This window comes from Schistocerca piceifrons, chromosome 4, assembly GCF_021461385.2.
Source record: "Schistocerca piceifrons isolate TAMUIC-IGC-003096 chromosome 4, iqSchPice1.1, whole genome shotgun sequence".
Classification (NCBI taxonomy): Eukaryota; Metazoa; Arthropoda; class Insecta; order Orthoptera; family Acrididae; genus Schistocerca; species Schistocerca piceifrons.
In genome coordinates this window covers 425,031,368-425,054,152 of record NC_060141.1, presented here as the reverse complement: position 1 = coordinate 425,054,152, position 22,785 = coordinate 425,031,368, and the positions used below count along the sequence as shown (strand labels likewise).

General features: G+C 41.6%; 1 pseudogene; it reads left to right on the top strand.

Annotated features, from left to right (window-relative positions):
- The window catches only part of LOC124795888, a 29,884-nt pseudogene extending 18,506 nt beyond the window's left edge, over window positions 1-11,378 (top strand).
- Window positions 11,379-22,785: the final 11,407 nt, after the last annotated feature.

The window sequence follows — 22,785 nt, the reverse complement described above, 5'->3', positions numbered from 1 at the left end:
GGACGTGGCATAAACTCGACTAATGTCTGAAGTTGTGTAGGAGCGAATTGATACCATGAATCCCGCCGGGAGGTCCATAAATCCGTTAAACAACGAGGGGGTGGAGATCTCTTCCGAACAGCACGCTGCAAGGCATCCCAGGTATCTCATTCATCCCAGGTATGTTCAATAATGTTCATGTCAGGGTAGTTTGGTGGCCAGTAGAAGGGTTAACTTCAGAAGAGTGTTCCTGGAGCCACTCTGTAGCAATTCTGGACGAGCAGGGTGTCGCTTTGTCCTGCTGGAATTGCCCAAATCCGTCGGAATGCACAGTGGACATGAATGGATGCAGGAGATCAGACAGGTTACTTAGGTACGTGTCACTAGTCAGAGTCGATCTAGACGTACCATGGGTCCCATATCTCTCCAACTGCACACGCCCCACGCCATTACAGAGCCTCCACAAGCTTGAAAACTCTCCTGCCGAATGCAGGGTCCATGGATTCGTGAGGTTGTCTCCATACCTACACGCGTCCAACGCTCGATGAAACTTAAACGAGACACGTCCGACCAGGAAACATGTTTGCAGTCATCAACAGTCCAATGTCAGTGCTGCCGGGCCCAGGCGAGGCGTAAAGCTTTGTGTCGTGGAGTTATCGAGGGTAGACGAGTGGGCTATCGGATCCGAAAGCCCTTATCGATAATGTTTCGTTGAACGGTTCGAGAGCTGATACTTTTTGATGGCCCAGCATTAAAATATGCAGCAATTTGCGGAGGGGTTGCACTTCTGTCACCTTGAACGATTCTCTTCAGCCGTCGTTGGTCCCGATCTTGCAGGATCTTTTGTCGGTCGCATCGATGTCGGAGATTTGATGTTTTACCGAGTTCCTGATATTCATGGTACACTCGTGAAATGGTTGTACTGGAAAATCCCCACTTCATCGATACCTCGAAGATGCTGTGTCCCATCGTTCGTGCGCCGACTATAACACTACGTTCGAAGTCACTGAAATCTTGATAACTTACCATTGTAGCAACACTAACCAACCTGACAACTGCACCAGACACTTTTGGTCTGATGTAGACGTTTCCGACCGCAGCGCCGTATTCTGTCTGTTGCGTATCCCTGTATTTGAATACGCCTGTCTATACCATTTTCCTTGGCGCTTCAGTGTATAAGGCGCTGCAGTACTTTCTGAACAATCTCCTGTAAATGTACGCATCTGTAATTCAAGTTGTTGAGGTTTGAAGATTGAGAATTGAAGTCATGTGTATTTCAATGTTTGTGGACAGGTAATTTCTCTCCTAACGTTAGTTCCTCGTCTTGTTTTTGTAGGTGTTACATCAAACCATCACTATTTAAGCCTGTTCAGCTCTCTGCCACCTACTTGTCTCCTTAACAGATTAGAAGCTGTGGATATATTTGCCAGTATGTTTGTATTGTACTAGCGAGCTGTTTTTATACTGGAAAAATGGTGTGTATTTTGGGGCACATAAATTCTAAATAAATGGAAAAACACGTGACTAAAAACAGCAGCGTCAAATGGATCCCAGGCTTCCTGCCGAAGGCGCTTTGGAGCGATGGATGAATTAACGCCGCCCGATAGTTCAGGGGCTTGGCGAGAATTTAATTTTCGGAAATAATTAAACGCTTTAGGCTCCATTCAGATCCGATAACAATATGGATTTTATCGGGGGAAGGGTGGCGGGTTGGCGGGAGCTACGGTCTTCAATAAACGATATTAGGGGAGCGTGACACAGTCAATCTGTTCCAACATGGACAAAACAGATCTATCTGCTGCACATACACTGGCGCACTCCATCGTCGTTTGAAAAGCACCCACCCACCACAAATCGCACTCGCCTGCGAAGCTGAATTCACAGCAATTGCGTGGGTACTCTCTCGGTGGCCTGACGAGTGACGAAGTTATTGAGATTTAAACAACCAGAATGCTTTCCAAAATGATCCATTGTGTTTTATTACCATAATTAACGACAAAAGTATTCTACACACTATAGGTGCCACAATAACTCAAATTGTTGACTATCAAACAATTGTATTAAATGTAACCGTGTTTGTACTACAACACATCTCCACCTTTAACGGAGTTTTATTGATGCCTTATTTTATTATTAGTCACCTACACAAGTGTGTTAAAATGTTCACAGCATATGGAACTGATATTTGTGCTCAAATGTCGATAAGAACTACTAACTGTGTATCTATGTTCTCGAATAACGGAAATCTCAGTTGTCGCAGCGGAAAGAAACTCATGGTGCCAAAGGAACAACAGTTGTGACTTCATAGTCTTTCACTACGCAACGTGGATGCATTGAGGTCCATCCGAACGACAACATAGAATCATCTGAATCCACTCAGTACTTTTATTACTGAAACAGTGAATAAACTAGTCACTTATCAACATACGATGTTGTTAAATTGAATTTGTAGCTCACAGTTAGCAATCTACACGTTACCATGTTTCGTGCAAACGCTAATCTGTGGCATTCCTGAGAATCAAGCAGCTTAGAAGACACGTAACGCGACAATTTTTGGTGGAGAAAATTTCGGTGTAATATTTTCAGCGACATATCTCTTGAATTCATTAAATTAACCCTTAAAGTGTAACAAATGTGGCAATAGCAAATTACTGAACGATTCTGCGCATTTCCGCCAACACTACATACAAAAATATATAATTACCACCCTCATACGGATGGAAATCGGAATCTTATTTGACGAGTATAAGCTATGACCCTTAGCGGTTTGGAGCTCAGAAACCTTTCTTTCACAACGATCTACGTATGACTGGCTATGCAACCCAAAGCTTTATCTTACCAGTTGTTATTTCTTCTCTATTTATTCCAAATACTATAGATGTCCTCCAGCCACCGCCTCCGGAACAGTGCATCTAACAGAGAGGAACCACTGCTAGAGCAATTACTGCAGTACTGCTTGCAAAAGAAACACCCTTCTGACTTGTCACGTGTAAACAGTACAGTGTACACTCCGTCAACAATAAAATCATTCCATCTTTGAATGTCTGAAGGCTCAAACGCTCTCGATGTGAGTTTTATGTGTCATACACCAGACTTAAGAAGCCGTAGTAGCCTACCCATCACAGACGATTCCTCTCAAGCAGGTCTGGTAAACCTGATCTGCCCTCCTGCACTATAGTTCCATACATGTTTTTAAGAGGCTGCAATTTCTATATTTTCTGTCACACGGGGCTGTATCTACGAACAACCCTAACTTTTTCTCCTACTCCATTTCACCCACACAGCTCTGGAACACAATTATTAGTAACCTGTGTCTCAACCAAAACCACTCTGTATTGAAGGCAAGACTGCAGTTTCCCCGGTTATCATCAGCGTAACTGCCGTCCAGATATATCCCAGCTGCTTCCCTTTTGTCAAACAGCGAAACGGTATTTCTCACACAACGTCAACGCTAACGAAGCTTTCCTCATCCATATTTATTTCTATTTTCTTTCTCCCATCTCACTTTATTGTTACTCTCTCGTCTCAAGACCAGATTTTGTTTCTACCGCACTGTTGCCTTGAATTTCTGTTAGTATGTCATTACTTATATTCGGGAGAAAAGTAATTACAAAATCATTTAACATAATATTAGTTGACATACATATGAAACTAGCTTATCAACCGCTGTTTCGCTCGTGTAGACTGTATGGTCTGCACAAATTTTTTTAAAACGAATTGTTATGTTGTTCATAAGTGGCAACACCTTCGAAATTTTTCATGCTAATTAAGGCCATAGAAACTCAATCTTTTCCAAATGTACTTGTGGACATAAAGGTAGCTGGAGTCCAATGTTTTTATTAATCATGTCTTTTGCATTCTTGTGGTGATGTTTCCATAAAAACTTTCATCACGTAATACATATTTATTTATATCTAACCGAGAAGTGAAATACCAGTTTTTATTGAATTAGCTTCAAAAACTTTTACGAGTAATATAACGAAATGTTTTCTTAAACACTTTCATCCCCTATTCCACCCCTTATAGACTGAATTTCCAAAAACTGTGAAACATGTATTTTTTCATTGTTAACCGAGAAGCCAAATACCAATTTTCAAATATTGAGCTTTAAAAACGCTTTCACACTGAAATAATTTCATACAACAAGTCTCCCCTTATGTCAGGCTCTTAGGGGTTGAATTTCCAAAAACAGTGAAATGTATGCTTTTTATTTCTGACAGAGAAGCCAGATACAATTTCACCCTCATAAGGCTTAAATTTCCATAAATGCTGAAACATTTGTTTCCTTACTTCTGACCGAGGACCCAAATACCAATGTTCGTAAGTCTAGCTTCAAAATCGCCTTAATAGTGACATATTTAAAAGGAATTCATCCCCTATTTCACTCCCTTAGGGGTGGAATTTCGAAAAATCCCTTCCTAAACGGAAACTACAGTGGAAGATCGACACCCTCTGCAAGTGTCGAGTTTCCATCCTTAGTGCTTTGGGCTGGGCAATGATGAGTGTGCGAGTAAACGAGTGAGTCAGTGAATCCTGACGTTTCATTTTATGTACAGAGATATCGTTTGAACAGTCAATATTGTTAGTATTATGTATTTCTCAGGCAGTCCAACTCTCGGACCATTTTTGTACAATCCTTAAGACTATCTTGCAACTTGCTGTCGACCTCGAATTGGCCACCAACCATTGTAGCCTTGTGTTATCTGGTCTTTTTATGTTTATGTAATTCTCTTTGTGCAACACTAATTTCGAGTAGGTAGAGCACGGACAAAAATAATATTTTGATGTCATGGATTATTATGTTATTCCAATAAAATAAGCACCGTCCAGACGCAGCTATTGGCAATGTTAATTACGGTTCTCAGTTTAATGAAAAGTTAATTTTCTTGATGGGCACTAAGCAAACCCGAATGTGTTGCGACACCGCGATATCTATTGAAATTAAAAATAAAATAAAATGAACTTTTTTGTACGCTGAAGAGCACAAAAAGAGAAAAATAATTGTGAACTGCGAAAGAAAATCAATAAGAAGCATCCAAATAACGGAGAGAAACAGCTTTAAATCGTGTGCCTGATCCTCATTTAAGCAAGTACACCGCACATATTGGAGATGAGGGTAACGACCGCAATCAATCACATGATTCTTCGGTACTTTCTGTATATCTTTATAGAATCTACAAAAAAAAAAAAATGGAGCTTTATATTAGTGAGGTTGTCATCCGTTTCCTATCATCTATTTTTTTAAGACACTAAATCGAATTATATTTAGAAGTGGATTCAGTATGATCCCCGTTCGGTCTGAACACAGCTAATTACTTGTGCAATGAATTTTGTCTTAATATTAGTATTACGTAAATGTTATGATCTCCAGTGCTATCGATTCATTTTTCTACATTTTATAGTGTCATAAGAGAAAGTTATGTGACCATCAGCACGTTTTTTCAACGGTGAAACTGCTCGAAGCGTGACGGCTGTTATTCAGGCGTTCCTCTCTCATAGCACCTAATGGGTTAATCACAGGAATGAATCAATTAGCTGTAATATTATTTTATATGTCTTCCAGACAGTTCACAGTGTATACAAATATATCAATTCTATTCTTCTCTCGACTCGTGACGTTGAATTACATGACACATGTAATTTCGGACCTCGTTTATTTTCAATCGTATACGTTCAGAAGACGAAAAGAACCCATTCTCAACTCTCTTTCTGATTTTTCTGTGATCACATTTCTTCGACAGGCATTCTTGCTATAGTCTAGGTTAAGAGCGAAATGACATTTTTTTAATTGTGATATGGTAATTCCATGTTAGAATGAGATGGTTACGCCAAAACTTTTACGTAAAATGCTATAGAATTGTGTTCAGAAGAAAAATAAAGTTATTAATTTAATACCAAGCCATTAAGATCATGCATGAAAAAATAGCTATAGACTTTAGTTTTGACGTACGGAAAGCCATAACCAACACAAAATACATTTAAAGGATTGCGTAACAGAGTACGTTTTTCACAATAAACACGTTGCTTAGTAGACAGATCACCCACACACGGTATGATTCTATTTAACATATTTATCAAGCATGTTGTTAAATAGGTGGAAAATAGATAACACTGATTTCTATAAAAAGTGAACCGGAATGTGGAACTTATGTCCCCTTTAATGATAAGTTTTGCATTAGACTGAAACTCACAATTCCACCGAACGTTTTATCTATTAGTACGTATTCATATGGGCCCTTCTTGATTCCACAACGTTGTGCTTCATATCCATTTTATCTTGGGTTCGGATACAACAATCATAATATGTGTGTGTGCTTGATCTGCAGCGGAAATTCACAGGGACGGTTTGGAGCGGTAGAGAGGTCAATACATTACTGCAGGAGAAACGCGCAGTAGCTCGGTACGGGCTTTTGTTGAAGTTTCGAGAACATATCTTCACCGAGGAGTCAAGCAGTATATAGCTCCCTCCTACGTATATCTCGCGAAGAGACCATAAAATCAGAGAGATTAGAGTCCACACAGAGGCATACCGACAATCCTTCTTTCCACGAACAATACGAGACTGGAATAGAAGGGAGAACCGATAGAGGAACTCAAGGTACCCTCCGCCACACACCGCCAGGTGGCTTGCGGAGTATGGATGTAGATGTAGATGCAGATGTAGATGTTGTCAATGACGATGAAGGAATTGATTTACATTTCAGTGGTGATTTTCTAGTTCAGAAGCCTTTCCTTTGCAAGAGCGGTACGGCAAACAAAATGATTATGGTGACCACCTATTTGCTAGAGAATTGCTGAATTCCTTTCGTCAGGAATGTATGAAAATATTTTAGTCTTTTCTTCATCATTTACTTTACAGCATTTAGTAGCATTTAGTATGCAGTTATTATTAATAAGTTCCTCCTACTTGCTTTGAAACTTAAACTGTCGCTTAAGTTGCATAGAACAATCCATATTCAAGACGACAATAGGGTGTCTTGGATAAATGAGTGTTGCGTGTATTCGATTATGTTATCTTATATGGGGTATTTTGAAGTTCTGGTCAGTAAACTGGTAAAGGAAATGTATGCATAAACAATAGAAATTTGTCAATACAGATGCTCATTAAGTAAATGCTTAAGAAATAGGCACACACTTTCTAATCCCTAGAGAAACAAAACAGTTCTCAACGGAATTTAAAAATACTGAAACATGGTTTTCTTATCACAGCATTATTCATACTGATCTCCAGTTTCTATGTTTCAGTCCCGAGTCTTCTCTCACTTGCTGGGAGGGTCCTTCAGTTGAGCATCGATGTGCGTACGACTATTCTGGTGATTTCCGAGGTTTTAGTCCAGGTTCGCTTCACGTCACAATATAGATGCTCTTATGTCTCGTTCTGGGTAAACCAGACGTTCAAGTGTAATAGAACATTATCGAAAAAACGTGAAAAATATTATGGAAGAATGAAAGGTCTTTCTCATCCGTTTGCATCGAAAAAATTGAGGCTGAGTTACACTGTCTCCCTAGGGTCTTGCTCAGACGGTGTACGAATAACGCTGTTGATGTCGGACACGTGTTACTGGAGGACTGCTGTCGGTCCGGAAATGAGGACTGTCGAAATTTAAAAGGTCATAACGTTTGGCCCCAGCTGTTACCGACAACAGATTTATGTTTAAAAAGTGGAGGTGGAATGGAGTTAGTTAAGCCGTATGGCAGGAACACATTTTCACAGAAGAAAAAAATGATTCGAATGGCTCTGAGCACTATGGGATTTAACTTCTGAGGTCATCAGTCCCCTAGAACTTAGAACTACTTAAACCTAACTAACCTAAGGACATCACACACATCCATGCCCGAGGCAGGATTCGAACCTGCGACCGTAGCGGTCGCGCGGTTCCAGACTGTAGCGCCTAAAACCGCTCGGCCACTCCGGCCGGCTTTCACAGAAGATCCTGCATTGTTGAAACATTGCATTTTCTGGGAATGTTTAAACTACTGTTTATTTTTCAGTAAATGTTGATCATCAGCAATTCATCTATTCGAATTCGCTAGATACGGTGAAAATGTTTTAACACCCTTTACTGGTCATCAAGTAATGGTTTTCATGGTCTACGGGTGCTTAGCAAACCGAGAAAACCTTCTGTCATTCAGTACAAGCTCATCGTCAGCAGTTCTTCTGTTCTAATTCATTACATAATGTACACACGTTTAAACACTATCCCCCATACACCGAGAGTTGGGAATCAGCGCCTACATGCCCTTAGTAGACCGCGCTCTCTAAAGTGTTGACATATCGACTAAAAGCCAGTGACAGTACGAGTATTGTAAAATCTAGCAGTCTACTCTGGGTCATCAGTTACTTTGGTATCTACGGTTTTCTAATGGAGTAAACGCCGATGAGAAAGGCTAGGGAAGTGATCAGTACCTCACATGATTCACTGATTCTGACCTCGGTCTTACCTCTGAAGATTTCTAACAATCTATTAAATATGATTGTGTACGACCAGGGAGTGTGCTGGGCTTTCGAAGGCTGTTATCGATCGATCGCTAATGGATTGGGTGGAGACCTCGTTGTCTTACGTATCACAAAGCGGGACCTTAATGACCCAGTTTGCAAACCTACCTCATTGTACGAATGTTTATCGTATCAAGACAAAATGTTATTAATGCACTGCTCTCTGATTAGAATTAAAACAAAACTTTCACATTTCGAGAGATTAATGTCGTTATTAAGAAGGAATTGAGTCGACAAGTGAAACTGTGCAACATCCAAAAAGTATTCAGGTAACGCAATGTAATACGGAACTGACCACTAGATGTCAAAGGTGGACTCAGTACAAAAGGAGGTTAGGAGTATTGTCAATATAAAACTAATAACAGCAGAATGAGTCGGTCAGGAGCGTGCGGTCAGTTCGAACGTAGACTAGCCATTGGGTGTCACCTGCACTATGTGATCAAAAGTATCCGGAAACCCTCAAAAACATACGTTTTTCATATTAGGTTCATTTTGCTGCCACCTACTGGCAGGTACTCCATATCAGTGACCTCAGCGGTCATTAGACAACGTGAGAGAACAGAATGGGGAGCTCCACGGAACTCACCGACTTCGAACGTGGTCAGATAATTGGGTGTCACGTGTGTCATACGCCTGTACGCGAGATTTCCATACCCCTAAACATCCCTAGGTCCACTGTTTCCGATGTGATAGTGAAGTGGAATTGTGAAGGGACACGTACAGCACAGAAGCGTACAGGCAGACCTCGTCTGTTGACTGAAAGAGACCACCAACAGTTGAAGAGGGTCGTAATGTGCAATAGGCATCTATCCAGACCATCACACACGAATTTCAAACTGCATCAGGATCAGCTGCAAATAATATGACAGTTAGGCCGGAGCTGAGAAAAATTGGATTTCATGGTCGAGCGGCTGCTCATAAGGCACGCATCACGTCAGTAAATGCCAAACTACGCCTCTCTTGGTGTAAGGAGCGTAACCATTGGACGATTGAACAGTGGAAAAACGTTGTGTGGAGTGACGAATCACGGTACACAATGTGGCGATCCGATGGCGGGGTGAGGGTATGGCGAATGCCCGGTGCACGTCATCTGCCAGCATGTGTAGTGCCAACGGTAAAATTCGGTGGCGGTGTTGTTACGCTGTGGTCGTGTTTTTCAAGAAAGGGGCTTGCACCCCTTGTTGTTTTAGGTGGCACTATCACAGCACAGGCCTACATTGATGTTTTAAGCACATTCTTGCTTCCACTGTTGAAGAGCAATTCATGGATGGCGGTTGCACCTTTCAGCACGATCGAGCACCTGTTCATAATGCACGACCTGTGGCGGAGTGATTATACGACAGTAACATCCCTGAATGGACTGGTCTGCACAGAGTCCTGATCTGAATGCTGCAGAACACCTTTGGAATATTTTTGAACGCCAACTTCGTGCCAGGCCTCACCGACCGACATCGACATCTCTCCTCAGTGCAGCACTTCGCGAAGAAAGGGCTGCCATTCCTCAAGAAACCTTCCACCGCCTAATTGAACGTATGTCTACGAGATTGGAAACTATCATCATGGCTAAACGTGGGCCAAAAACATATTGAATTCCAACATTACCGATGGAAGGCGCCACGAACTTGTAAGTCATTTTCGGCCAGATGTTTGCATACTTTTGATCACATAGTGTAAGTGACAAATTCATCAGGGACATTTCATCCCAAGCCGAAGGTTGATAATGTGATAGTGATGTGAAAACGCGAAGGAACAACCACAGCTAAATCAATATCTGCAGACTTCATGTTCTGACGGACAGGGATCGTCGAGGACTGCGAAGGTTAGTTGTAAAAACTTTCGTTAAATGACCAGAGTGAATCACCAGTGACAGTACGTAGGGTGATGAACGTAATGGGCTACAATGGTCGAGCTTGTCCTTGTAAGACACACGTTATTTGAGTCAGTGCTGAGCGACATTTGACGTGGTTTAAAGATCGATGACCACGCGCAGTGGATGACTGGAAACAAGTTATTTATAGTGATGAGTCACGCTATAATCAGTGACACTCCGACAGGAGAGTTTGGTGACTGCCTGGAGAACGTTACAATAAAGAGGCAGTGATACGTTGTAAAACTGTTTCTCGCGTTTAGGATGTTGTCCCCTTATTGCCCTTATGAAATCACTAAAAGTGGAAGGATGTGGATATATTTTATAACATTGTGCACTGCTTACTGTAGAGCAACAGTCTGGGAAAGATGATTGTTTGTATAAGTATGACAATACACCCAGTCATAAAGCAGCACCTGTGAGACAATAGTTTGTGGACAATAACATTCAGGAAATGGGCTGTCCTGCCAGGAGCCCTGACCTGAACCCAGTCGATGACATTTTGGAAGAGTTAGGTTGTCGGCTTCGCTCCAGACCTCCAGATCACAGCGTCCAGGATCACTACATCCTCTGCTTTCAGCTGTTGAGGAACAGTGAGCTGTCGTTCCTCCACAGACCTTCAGATACATGCTGAAAGTGTGACCAGCAGACTCCACGCCGTCAAATAGGCAAAGGGCACACACACCACCTACTAACGTCCACTAAACAGATAGCATATTGCAGATGTGACTTCAGTCTCTCAGAACTGGGAATAAACTAATTTTCAGATCACTCGCCGCCTACTTTGGGACTTCCCCAGTCCTGCGGACAGTGACGATATCTGGAGGCTTCCACGCTCTGTGTACCTCCCAGAATACGATTGAAAACCACCAGGAAGTGGCGGGTGTCACTTGGAGCGGGAGTTCATTCTTAAGCAGCTGGGGGCCACCTGCCATCCGAATTCTTGAGGTAGCGGAGTTTGTCGACAACCTCTTCTGCGTCAACTGCGTCAATCAGATCTCCCTCGCCGGCGTCGGCATTGGACGCCGCACATAGTTAGGGGCTCAGGAAATACGGCCACGGACTCTGTGTGACACTGCAGAGTGAGCAGTGCCAGCTCATACCGACAGTCTTTCTGGTTGCCCAGAAGGAGGGTCTCCCAAGAGGGCAAGGCTTGTGCGCTTGTGCGCCTGTAAAGCTTGAAGGCCCTTGCTATCCCAGTTGGATTCACTCACATTGGAGCGTTTGAAGTCATCCTGGTGGAGCGCGGCGTACTGTGGCAGTGCCAAACTACAATAGGAAGTGGGCATATTAGCTGGAGGCTCTCCAGCTGTAGTATGTACTGGGCTAAGCGGCACGATGGTCACAAGCAGCCCGTGGATGCAACGGTGCACTGGCCGTGGAAACGTAGAGGGGGAAGGGAATTTGGTGAACATCTTTACAAACACTTGGCGACAACGTTTGTGTGGTCCAGGAAGCACTCCTGTGGCTGCGGGAGTTTCTTGGCTCCTTGTTTCAGCAACTTTACTTGTGCATCATTGCAGAGATTTTTTGCCGTCCTTGTCTGACAGCACAAATTTGTGAACTGGAATTGTCTGTTGCCTTGTTTGCCACTTATAGTTTTACTACTTAATTTATTTTATGTTTAAAGACTTCTTTTAATGTATTCCACCTTGCATCGTGAATTCTTGTGACTAGGAGTGTCAAGTACCTATGCAAACTTTAAGATTGTGTTGTTATTGAAATTTTGAGTTATAAACATTTTCACTAGCCAATTATTCCGTGTTTAACCTAATTTTTTAATGGCTTTCATGAAATTCTTCTATCATTAAACTGCATCATAAAACTGTAGACTACTCTTTTATTTTTTTAATAATCTGTTTAAACTTAATTGTTTATTTTATTGGTGTAGGGATCACATTATAGAATTCTTTCTATTACTGGTGTTTCTGGCTGTTTGTACATTCTAAGATAAAAAAGGTCGTACCACAAGGGAATTATCCGAATGAGACAGAAATCTGAAGGTATGATGTATGTAAACAGACAAGCAAACTATTACAGTTTCAGAAAAATTGGATGATTTATTCAAGAGAAAGAGCTTCACAAACTGAGGAAGTCAGTAACTCTTTGGTCTACCTCTGGCGTTTATGCAAGCAGTTATTCGGCTTAGCATTGATTGATGGAATTGTTGGATTTTAGTCGTCCTCCTGAAGGATATCTTGCCTGATTCTGTCCAACTGGCGCTTTAGATCGGTAGAATCCCGAGATGGTTGTAGGACCCTGTACATAGAGCTCCGAACGTTTGGCAAGCATGGAGGCAAGCAACAGAAATGCTTGTAGTGCGCGGGCGGGCATTATCTTGCTGAAATGTAAGCCTAGGATGGTTTATCATGAAGGGCAACAAAATGGGACGCAGAATATCGTCGACAAACTGCTGTGCTGTAAGAGAGCCGCGAATGACAACCAAAGGGGTCCTGCTATAATATGAAATGTCACCCCCGACCATCAAGGTGGGCGACACTCATTTTGGTATCCCACTACTGTGTGCGGCATCTTCAGACACGAATTCACTGATTATCGGGGCTCAGTTCAAAGCGGGATTCATTCCACTTCAGTTAGTGAGATTTAAGGCCGACGACGTGTCTGGAGACGCCCTGGACACTGGTGGGATACCAGCCTGACTGACGCCTGCCATGTGGCCCAACAGCCACGAGTTATGGTCTCGGTTGCCTTTTCTTTTCATACCAGGACCCAATCGGTTGTCATCAGCAGTACTCTTACAGCACAGCGGTACGTCGACAATATTACGGTGAACTCGAGAATTTGTTTTTGACATTAAATAACATGAAAATTACCAACGAGATCACTCCGAAAATTACGAATGAGATCATCCCACGCTGGGAGCCAACAATTAAGTGACAAATCAAACATAAAACATTGCGAGGTTAAGGGGTTGATGTATGAGTGGAACAGATGGCTTAGATGACTAGAACGCGTAAAAATGCATTTACACAAAACAGCTACAAATCTCACAGCCGATTTGACTGGGCGCGGATACGACACAGCTATTAAGGGGAAGGAAAGTGGGGGGGGGGGGCTACAAGTCATCTCACCATCTCACCATTATTTATGATCACTTGCCATACAGCACTGTGACGGCAGGCGCTGCGTCGGTATGGCTCGTCACCTCGGAGCTGTGCGGCGCGAGTCGGCTTTGCAGCTAGGCCCAGGTACGACTTCCACACCGTTTGCCTGTTGCGGGTTGTGGGGTCAAAGCTGCGACATCACAGTGTCAGAAGGCGGATGTTGGCGATTGATGGAAGAGCCCCCATAGCCTCTTGCTTCCGCGCTGTCTCACCGACTGTCTCCATTCACCCTCTATCCATCTGTCAGCTCCACCACTCCTCAAAATGTTCTCCCCTCATGGCATTATCATTGGCGGGTTATATCTGCGATGCCGCCCAATGACTGATCGCTGTTTTATGACTACGCCTCTCCGTGCAGGGTGGAAATTTTCTGTCTTGCTTGGGCTGGTGTGTGACTCGAAAACTCGCGCTCCCTCACGATTTCACCAGCCCTGGTGGCACGTTCTTCCAGTGTTTTCGTGCATTCCGATGTTGTGAAAGCAGCCACACAGCACCCTCTTTGAAGCCGCAGCGTGGACAGACTCATGATTGGGCTTCGTCTCAGAGTCTGCTGGCGTCCGTGATTTATAAGGAACGTCCTTACGGTCCAGAAAACATAAGAAGCCTGACTTCTTTCACACGCCTCAAATTCAAATGGCTCTGAGCACTATGAGACTTAACATCTGAGGTCATCAGTCTCCTAGAACTTAGAACTACTTAAACCTAACTAACCTAGGTACATCACACACATGCATGCCTGAGGCAGCACTCGAACCTGCGACCGTAGCGGTCGCGCGGTTCCAGACTGAAGCGCCTAGAACGCTCGGCCACAGTGGCCGGCCACACGCCTCCCTGCGAGAATTCTTCTTACTCTGTGTACGCTCCTCCTAGTGTTTGTGGGATGTTGGAATTGTCGACACGTAGTTTCTTTGCAAGGCATGTAAAACGAGTACTGCCAGGCCAGGAGAATTCACATGCTTTCACTTGTGCATTCTTGACGTAGTATCCTAATGGCTGTAGGGGCCCATAAGTTTTCGGCACGTTCCTCATTGTCCTACAGGCTCTTCGCAACGAGTTTATTCTTAAGCGATTATATGAAGTAAGAGCGCCCTCCCCCCTACACCTTGTGTTGCAGAATGGCTCCAATGCCCGCGTCTCGGGTGCTCGCCACACTGGGTTGGGCCGGCTTTCTCCTGGGCCACTGGCGAAAGTGATCCCCGAGGTATCGCAGTATACTACGCCCCATTTCGTTGTCCTCCATGGCAGACACCCTGGGTTTACGCTGCAGCTAGATAATGCCCACCCGCACACAGAGAGAGTTTCTGCTGCTCGTCCTCGTGCTTGCGAAACCATGCCTTGGCCAACAAGGTCGCCTGACTTCTCCCGAATTGAGAAAGTTAGGAGCACTGTGGGCTGGGCCCTCCAGCCAGCTCAAGATTTTGCCAATCTAACGCGACAGTTGAACAGAATTGGGCACTCCATCCCTCAGGAGCAGGAATAACGGCTTGCATAACGAGTAAAGGCGGACCAGTGCCTCATTGACTTGCTCAATTTGTGCTCCTTCTCTCCAACAATTTTTTTTTAAAATTGTTATCACGTTGTAAGTAGGCTGTTTATGTTTTCTTATTGGCAACGTTACGTAGCGCTCTGTATGAAAATCACTGGCTGTGCTGTGTGCAGTCTGTGGCTAGTTTGCATTGTTGTCTGCCACTATAGTGTTGGGCAGCGGCAGCTGGATGTGAACAGCGCGTAGCATTGCGCAGTTGGAGGTGAGCCGCCAGCAGTGGTGGATGTGGGGAGAGAGATGGCGGAGTTTTGAAATTTGTAAGACTGGATGTCATGAACTGCTATATATATTATGAATATTAAGGTAAATACATTGTTTGTTCTCTATTAAAATCTTTCATTTGCTAACTATCCCTATCAGTAGTTAGTGACTTCCGTAGTTTGAATCTTTTATTTAGCTGGCAGTAGTAGCGCTCGCTGAATTGCAGTAGTTCGTGTAACGAAAATTTTTGTGAGGTAAGTGATTTGTGAAACGTATAGGTTAATTTAGTCAAGGCCATTCTCTTGTAGGGATTACTGAAAGTCAGATTGCGTTGCGCTAAAAAAAATATTGTGTGTCAGTTTAAGCACAGTCATGTATAATTGTTCTAAGGGGACGTTTCATATGTCGACCCTTAGCAGAGGATACCTCACTGGAATCTTCTGATTTTTTCTTGTAGTTTGTGTAATTAGTGTAGCTTTAGTTTATTGCTAGCGCGTAATTGTAGAGAGAATCTTCTTTGTAGTTGCAGTCTTTCATTGTTGTACAGTAAAACAGTTGGGGCATGCATGTAAATTTGCACCAAGTATTTCGCAGCTGCGCTTGCAATTAACTAGATATTTTTTTCAGTGCTATGTTAATGTGTTCTCTTATTTTTGCTCTTCAAATTGTGCTTTTCTGTGTTATCGTGTGAAATATTGCGACAATAATGGCGTGTGAAAAACGTAACACTAGGCTCCAAAGTAAACTGAGAAATAATAGTGACGACGAGCGTAGCTTATCAGCACCACTGTGTAATGAATTAACAGACATTCAAAGTAGTAATTTGGTAACTGTGCATAGGGAAATGGAGCAGGCTGCAAATAATGGTGTAGACAGTGAAACAATTAGTGAACAGGGAAGCATTATCGATCGATCGGTCGGCAACAGCTCGCCTCAGGATTCCGAAATGACAGGACACAATATTGCAAATACTGTAGACTCAGGTTTAGGGTTCTCACCGTTTTCTCAAATGAGTCAAGACACATTTTCCGCTTGTCAAAATGTGAATGTTGCCGGTGCAAATTCACTGCCGAAAAGCACTGAAGAACATGTTTCACACACCAGTGCATTGTTATTACAGTTAATGCAACAAATGGGACAAAGGCTACAAAAGTTAGACACAATGGAACAAAATCTTCAAAAGTTAGACACAACGCTTGAACAAAATCAGAAACAAATGGGACAAAATCTTCAAAAGTTAGTCGCAATGGAACAAAATCTTCGCACCATGCTTGAACAAAGACGTGAAGATTTAACTACTGAGTTACATAAAATCGAATAGAAGTGTCAAAAAGTCTGTAACGACGTAAAAACACAAATTTGTGAGCATTTCCAACCTATTTTTTCGCGTCATGAAAATGCATTACAGAATCACGAAGCAGCCATAAAGGAACTGCAAACTATTGTTCATGAAAATCACGACATCTTGCAAGCTAAAATTGACTCAGCTGCATCTACCGATTCGGTTATGCAGCTTGCAAAAACTCAGGAAAACTTAAAAGACACAGTAGATACGATTTCAACACAAATGGACACTCTGAAACTTGGTTCAGAAAAACACACAGAGGAAATAATTTCACTAACGGATAAAGTAGCCGAACTTTCAGATCAGTTCACTAACTTATCTACAAAGGTAGATGATGATCTGAATGACACAAGACCTGTAGCCTTCACGGACACTGAAGAGTGTGAACAAATTACAAAATTCAAACAAAATCAAAATCAAATCAATACACAGTATAAAAGAGAAATCCGGGAAGTACAAGATCAGTTGGCACAAGTAATACAAGAATTACATATTTCAGAGGACACTCGCGCTCCAGTACGGGAAGAGGGACATAGAAATACGGAACAACCACAAAATAATAACACAGGACACTTCGGAAATTATGAAAGAAATTGGCAAGGCGCATTGGATTTTGAGATGGAACCGCCAAAACGAAGTAACAGTGAGCGATGTGCGACTCACCGACACCATGATTTTGACTATAAGCTGTTCATTACTACACGTAAATTCAAAACATTTAAGAATTCTGACAACGACATTCATCCACAAGCATGGCTTCATCAATTCTCTCATTGTTTTCCTCCCAACTGGTCATTGGAGCACAGGTTAGAATTGATGTGTGGCTATGTAGAGAATGAACCAGCTGTAAGAATGCGATTGGTCATTCACGATTGCCACAGTGAAGGAGAATTTTATCATGCTTTCCTCTCAGCGTATTGGTCTCAAGCTACACAAGACCGAGTAAAACATAGCATCATAATGATGAAACGTTTCGAACAATCTGAATTTTCCAGTCTTATGAAATATTTTGAAGACATGTTGCATAAGAATCAGTATCTTTCAAACCCATACAGTCCCTCAGAACTCATCCGCATTTGCTTAATCAAATTGCCTGAACATTTACGACATATTATGTTAGCAGGACGTTGCAAAGACGACATTGAAGCTTTTCAGGGACCGTTACAAGAACTGGAAATTGACACTGACAATCGCGGAACGCGAAAACAGGAGCACAACAATTACAGGTCACATCTGTCACAATTCCGAGATGGCAGAAATAATACACGACAAGGCTATTCTTACAACGTAAATCGTGACCAAAACAGACACCACCCGTATGATAACCGTTGGCAGAGTAGTAATAATTACAGGGAAAGATCACCTCTCCGCAGTAATGACTATCACAGAGACAATCAGAGAAACAGACAATATGGGAACCAAAATAATTATTATCAAGGGAGAAAGAATAACTTTAGATGCAACGGTCCAGCGCGCAGTTATGATTCAGGGAGAAATTCTCCACCACGTGACCGACAAGAAAGAAACTATGGAATCTACCGACATGACGACAGACGACATGATCATAACGACAGACCTGAATTGCATCATAACTGGCGGGATTCGAACAGAGCAGGGCCCTCTCGACAAGGTGAATTTGTAGAAATTAGGTCTCCAAATCCCAATAACGACACGCGCCAACAAAGACACAATAGGCAATGACTCATACCGCTGGCAGCCACAAAACGTACTTATGAAACTGACGACGCAGCTGCCTTAGCTAGTAAATACGTAAAAATGGAAGACATTAGGGACATCTTACTCCAGGAAAACGACGTGAAACATAACAAAATTGCATATCCTGTGATTCACATTACAGTAAATGACGTAAAATTTACGGCAGTACTTGACTCTGGCAGTCCCATTTCAGCCTTTAGCAAATGCAACAAATCGAACGATTGCCCCACACTTCTGTTACGTAAGATTAAATTACAAGGTGCAATCTTTGGAAAAAGTGTAGATGTACGCCAACAAACCAACTTAGAATTCTTTTGTCAAAGCCACAGCTTCTCTATGAACTTTCTTATTGTTCCATTATTGTCGACGGAAATTATATTGGGAGTAGACTTTTGTAATGAATACAAAGCAATCTTAAACTTTCACGATGCTGAAATAAGTTTAGAGAAAGAAAGTAAGTCAATGGCTTTGAAATTTGAAGATTGGCTCTCAAACCATGACGAGGAAATTAATCGGCTTTACCTTCTGTTAGACAACAGTTCGGAATTTTCTACGGAACTAGACACTAACAATCACTGTGCAAGTACTGACAGGGATGATATCGACGGCATATTTGAAACTAATGAGTTAATTCGGAATAAAATTCAAACAATTGACAATTTTAGTGACAGTGATAGGCAGGACCTTTTTGAGATTTTACAAGCACATTCCACAGTTTTTATTCACAAAACAGGAACAATCAAGGGATTTCAATACCAATTTCGTGTTCGTGAGCATACTAAATTTTGTGTTAGACCATACGTAATTCCGGCACATTATAGGGACAGTGTTAGAACAGAAATACAATCTATGCTTGACGAGGGCATTATTGAGCCTGCAGTAGGCTCATACAACAATCCATTACATGTTGTTGAGAAGAAAAATGGATCGATCAGGCTTGTCTTAGATTCGAGACAAATCAATACTATCATCATTCCTGAAACAGACAGGCCACAAACGTTGGAAGAACTACTTCAAAATTTTAATGGTGTAAAAGTGTTGTCTTCTATTGATCTCAGATCAAGCTTTTATCAGATCGAACTTCATCCAGAATGTAGAAAATACACAGCTTTCCTTTGTTTCGGCGTTTGTTATCAGTTTCGGAAACTTCCTTTTGGTTTGAACATTTCTTCGGCAGCATTCATTCGCGGGCTAAATTCCATATTACCTGAGTTCTTAAAACGTCACATCACCTTATATGTGGACGATATTCTGATAGCAGAAGCCTCATGGGAACAACACAGTCGCTTCCTCAACAGCGTGTTACATATTTTTACAGAATCTGGAATTACAGTTAACTTGGAAAAGTCTGAATTTGGTAGGACAAAGGTGAAGTTTTTGGGACATATTATTTCTTCTAAAGGCATTCAGCCGGATCCTGAAAAGTTAGAAGCAATCAGAGGCATTCCAGTTCCATCCACAAAAAAACAAGTCCGCAATTTTCTAGGTCTCTTAAATTTTTACCGTCGTTTTCTGAATATGCAAATTCTTGTTACACCATAACTTTGTTCTCTCATTGGAAAAAATACTATTTGGAACTGGGACGAACAAGCACAGTTGCAATTCAATTCTTTGAAAGAAGCGTCAGATCTGTCACAAGATTTCTGCCTTAGCACAGATTCTTCTAAAGTCGGTCTTGGTGCCCATTTATTTCAAGAAGCCATAGAAAATGACACTACTGTTCAGAAAAACCATTTCTTTTGCTAGCCGAGTGCTAACAAAATCTGAAAAAAAATTATTCCGTTACTGAACTAGAAGCTTTAGCTATCGTTTGGGCATTTAACAAATTCCGTTTCTTTCTTTCTGGTAAGCACGTAAAAGTATACAGTGATCATCGTGCATTACAATTTCTTATGTCTTCAAAATTAAATCATGACAGGTTAAAACGTTGGGCATTGTTTCTACAAGAATTCCACTTCACAATAGTCTACATTCCCGGCAAGGAGAACATTGTTGCGGACGCACTGTCACGCGCACCGGCTGGGCTTGAGAAAAGTAACATAGAAGGCAATCTCGAGAAAAATTTCAGTATTCTTTACATTCAGAAAGTCGCCTTTGAAAACTTCATCACCACATCTTTAAAGGACATTGCTCATGAACAAGATAAAGATCAGATTTGGAAAGACATCAAAAGTAAATGGCATGAAAAGATACACACACAGATTCGGCATTATTATCTGGTTAGAAACAACATACTGTTCAAACGCTGCACTGTTGATGACAAGCTATGGGTACTTTGCATTCCAGATGATTTTGTTAATAAGCTCATTTGGTACATTCATTTCAGCTATACACATTTTGGTCCACAAAAATGTTATCATATTCTTCGGACGACTTGTCATTTTAACAATATGGAAAAGAGAATTCGAAGAGTCTTGTCTATTTGTAAACTTTGTCAAAAGGCGAAACCATCTACTATCTCCCATCGTGCTCCGCTGTTTCCTATCATTCCTTCTAAATTAAAAGAATTTGCTGCTGTTGATCTCTTGGGACCGCTTGTCAGAACATCTAATGGATTTTCGTACGTTCTAGTCGCTGTTGAACTTACTTCAAAATTTGTTTCTTTCATTCCGTTACGTAAAGCCACTGGACGGTCTGTATCCAACGCCTTTGTTAAACATTTCTTACATGAAGTTGGACACGTTAGTAAAGTTCAAAAATGGTTCAAATGGCTCTGAGCACTATGGGACTCAACTGCTGTGGTCATAAGTCCCCTAGAACTTAGAACTACTTAAACCTAACTAACCTAAGGACATCACACACATCCATGCCCGAGGCAGGATTCGAAGCTGCGACCGTAGCGGTCGTGCGGTTCCAGACTGTAGCGCCTTTAACCGCTCGGCCACTCCAGCCGGCCGTTATTAAAGTCATTTCAGATAACGGACCGCAATTCAGATCTGCTGTTTGGTCACGCATGCTTCGGAATCATAAAATCAAACCTGTTTTTATTTCATTGTACTCACCACATTGTAACCCCTCCGAACGGATTACGAAAGAAATCAATAAGCTTTGCAGACTTTATTGTCACAGAAAGCATCAGCATTGGGACAGATATTTACACTTATTTCAAAACATGCTGAATGAAATGCCTCATGACTCCACTGCTTTGCCACCTATTCTTGTACTGAAGAATGAAGAACCACCGAACAGAATCAGAGAGCTTGTACCTTTCCCGAATACACGTAAACTTCGACACAAAGACATAATTGATTTGGCTATTATAAATATAAAATCTGCAGCAGACAAAAGGAGAAAACTACACGGTAAAGCAAATGCAAAGAAATTATATATTGGTCAGAAAGTTCTCATTAAAGCTCATTCATTGTCACATAAGAAGAAACACTTGAGTCACAAATTCTTTCTAGTTTACAATGGACCTTACAGAATCCGACGTATACCACATGATAATTGCGTTGAAGTTGAAACTCTGCGCACCAGGAAGAGTAAAGGTTTACACCACATTTCACATGCAAAACCGTTTATTGAAAGATAATCTGCTTTTTAACTTTGTCTTTGCCATATAACTTTTCACTTTACATTACTAGTATGCTTTGTCAGACTTAGAATCTGTTAATATGCAACAATGTTTGAAGTTAAAAATCCAATCAAGAACCAAGAGAACTTATTTAAACAGAAATTACGAATGCATTGTTATTGTGAACAGACGACACAGTGTTATTGTGTGTGTACATTCTTGCTTGTTAGTTGCACGATTACGTAATGACTATAAGGCTCACATACTTAGAACATTTACCAGTACTCCTAATGAGATTTTAATGCAACATTTTGGTTTACTTGAAAATACATTCTGGATTTAAAGTACTTTCTGTGAAATACCAGATGACACAGTGGTTAGTTTATGTGACAGCTACACGATTTTATCACGACGCTACTAATGAGTGACAATTTACAATGTTGTTTTTGCGGTGTATCTGTTTTATATCTGCACAGGTTTTCTGAATTCTTCTGGAAAGTGAAACATGTTTTAGTAGTAACTTTTGTGGCATAGCTACAATGAGACAGCCTTTATCATAGCACAACAATACGTTACATTATAGTACTTTCTTCATCGCGGCTATAAGCATAATAACTACGATATCTATACGCAGAGCATCTCACTTTTGTTTATGATGAGGTGAGTACATTTACTTCAGCAGAACTTTGTTTACAGAGGACGATAACTATGACACTTCAACAGAATTATCTTACAGCAAGACGCACATTTAGCGCTACAGTACACGTATTTGAGTGATTAATTTTGTACTTAAAACATTTATTTTTAAAGATTTTTGAGTTACAAAGAAAGTTTTCCGTGATACATTTCATTCCATTGCTGTAATCTGTAACACCTGAGGGTATAATTACATTAATCCTCAGGGGGGTACACGCTTACTATGTGTACCATGTGTTTGGCAAGCACAAGGAGCCCTAGCTAATATGGTATTTGCTTATACAACTTTACACATCGGT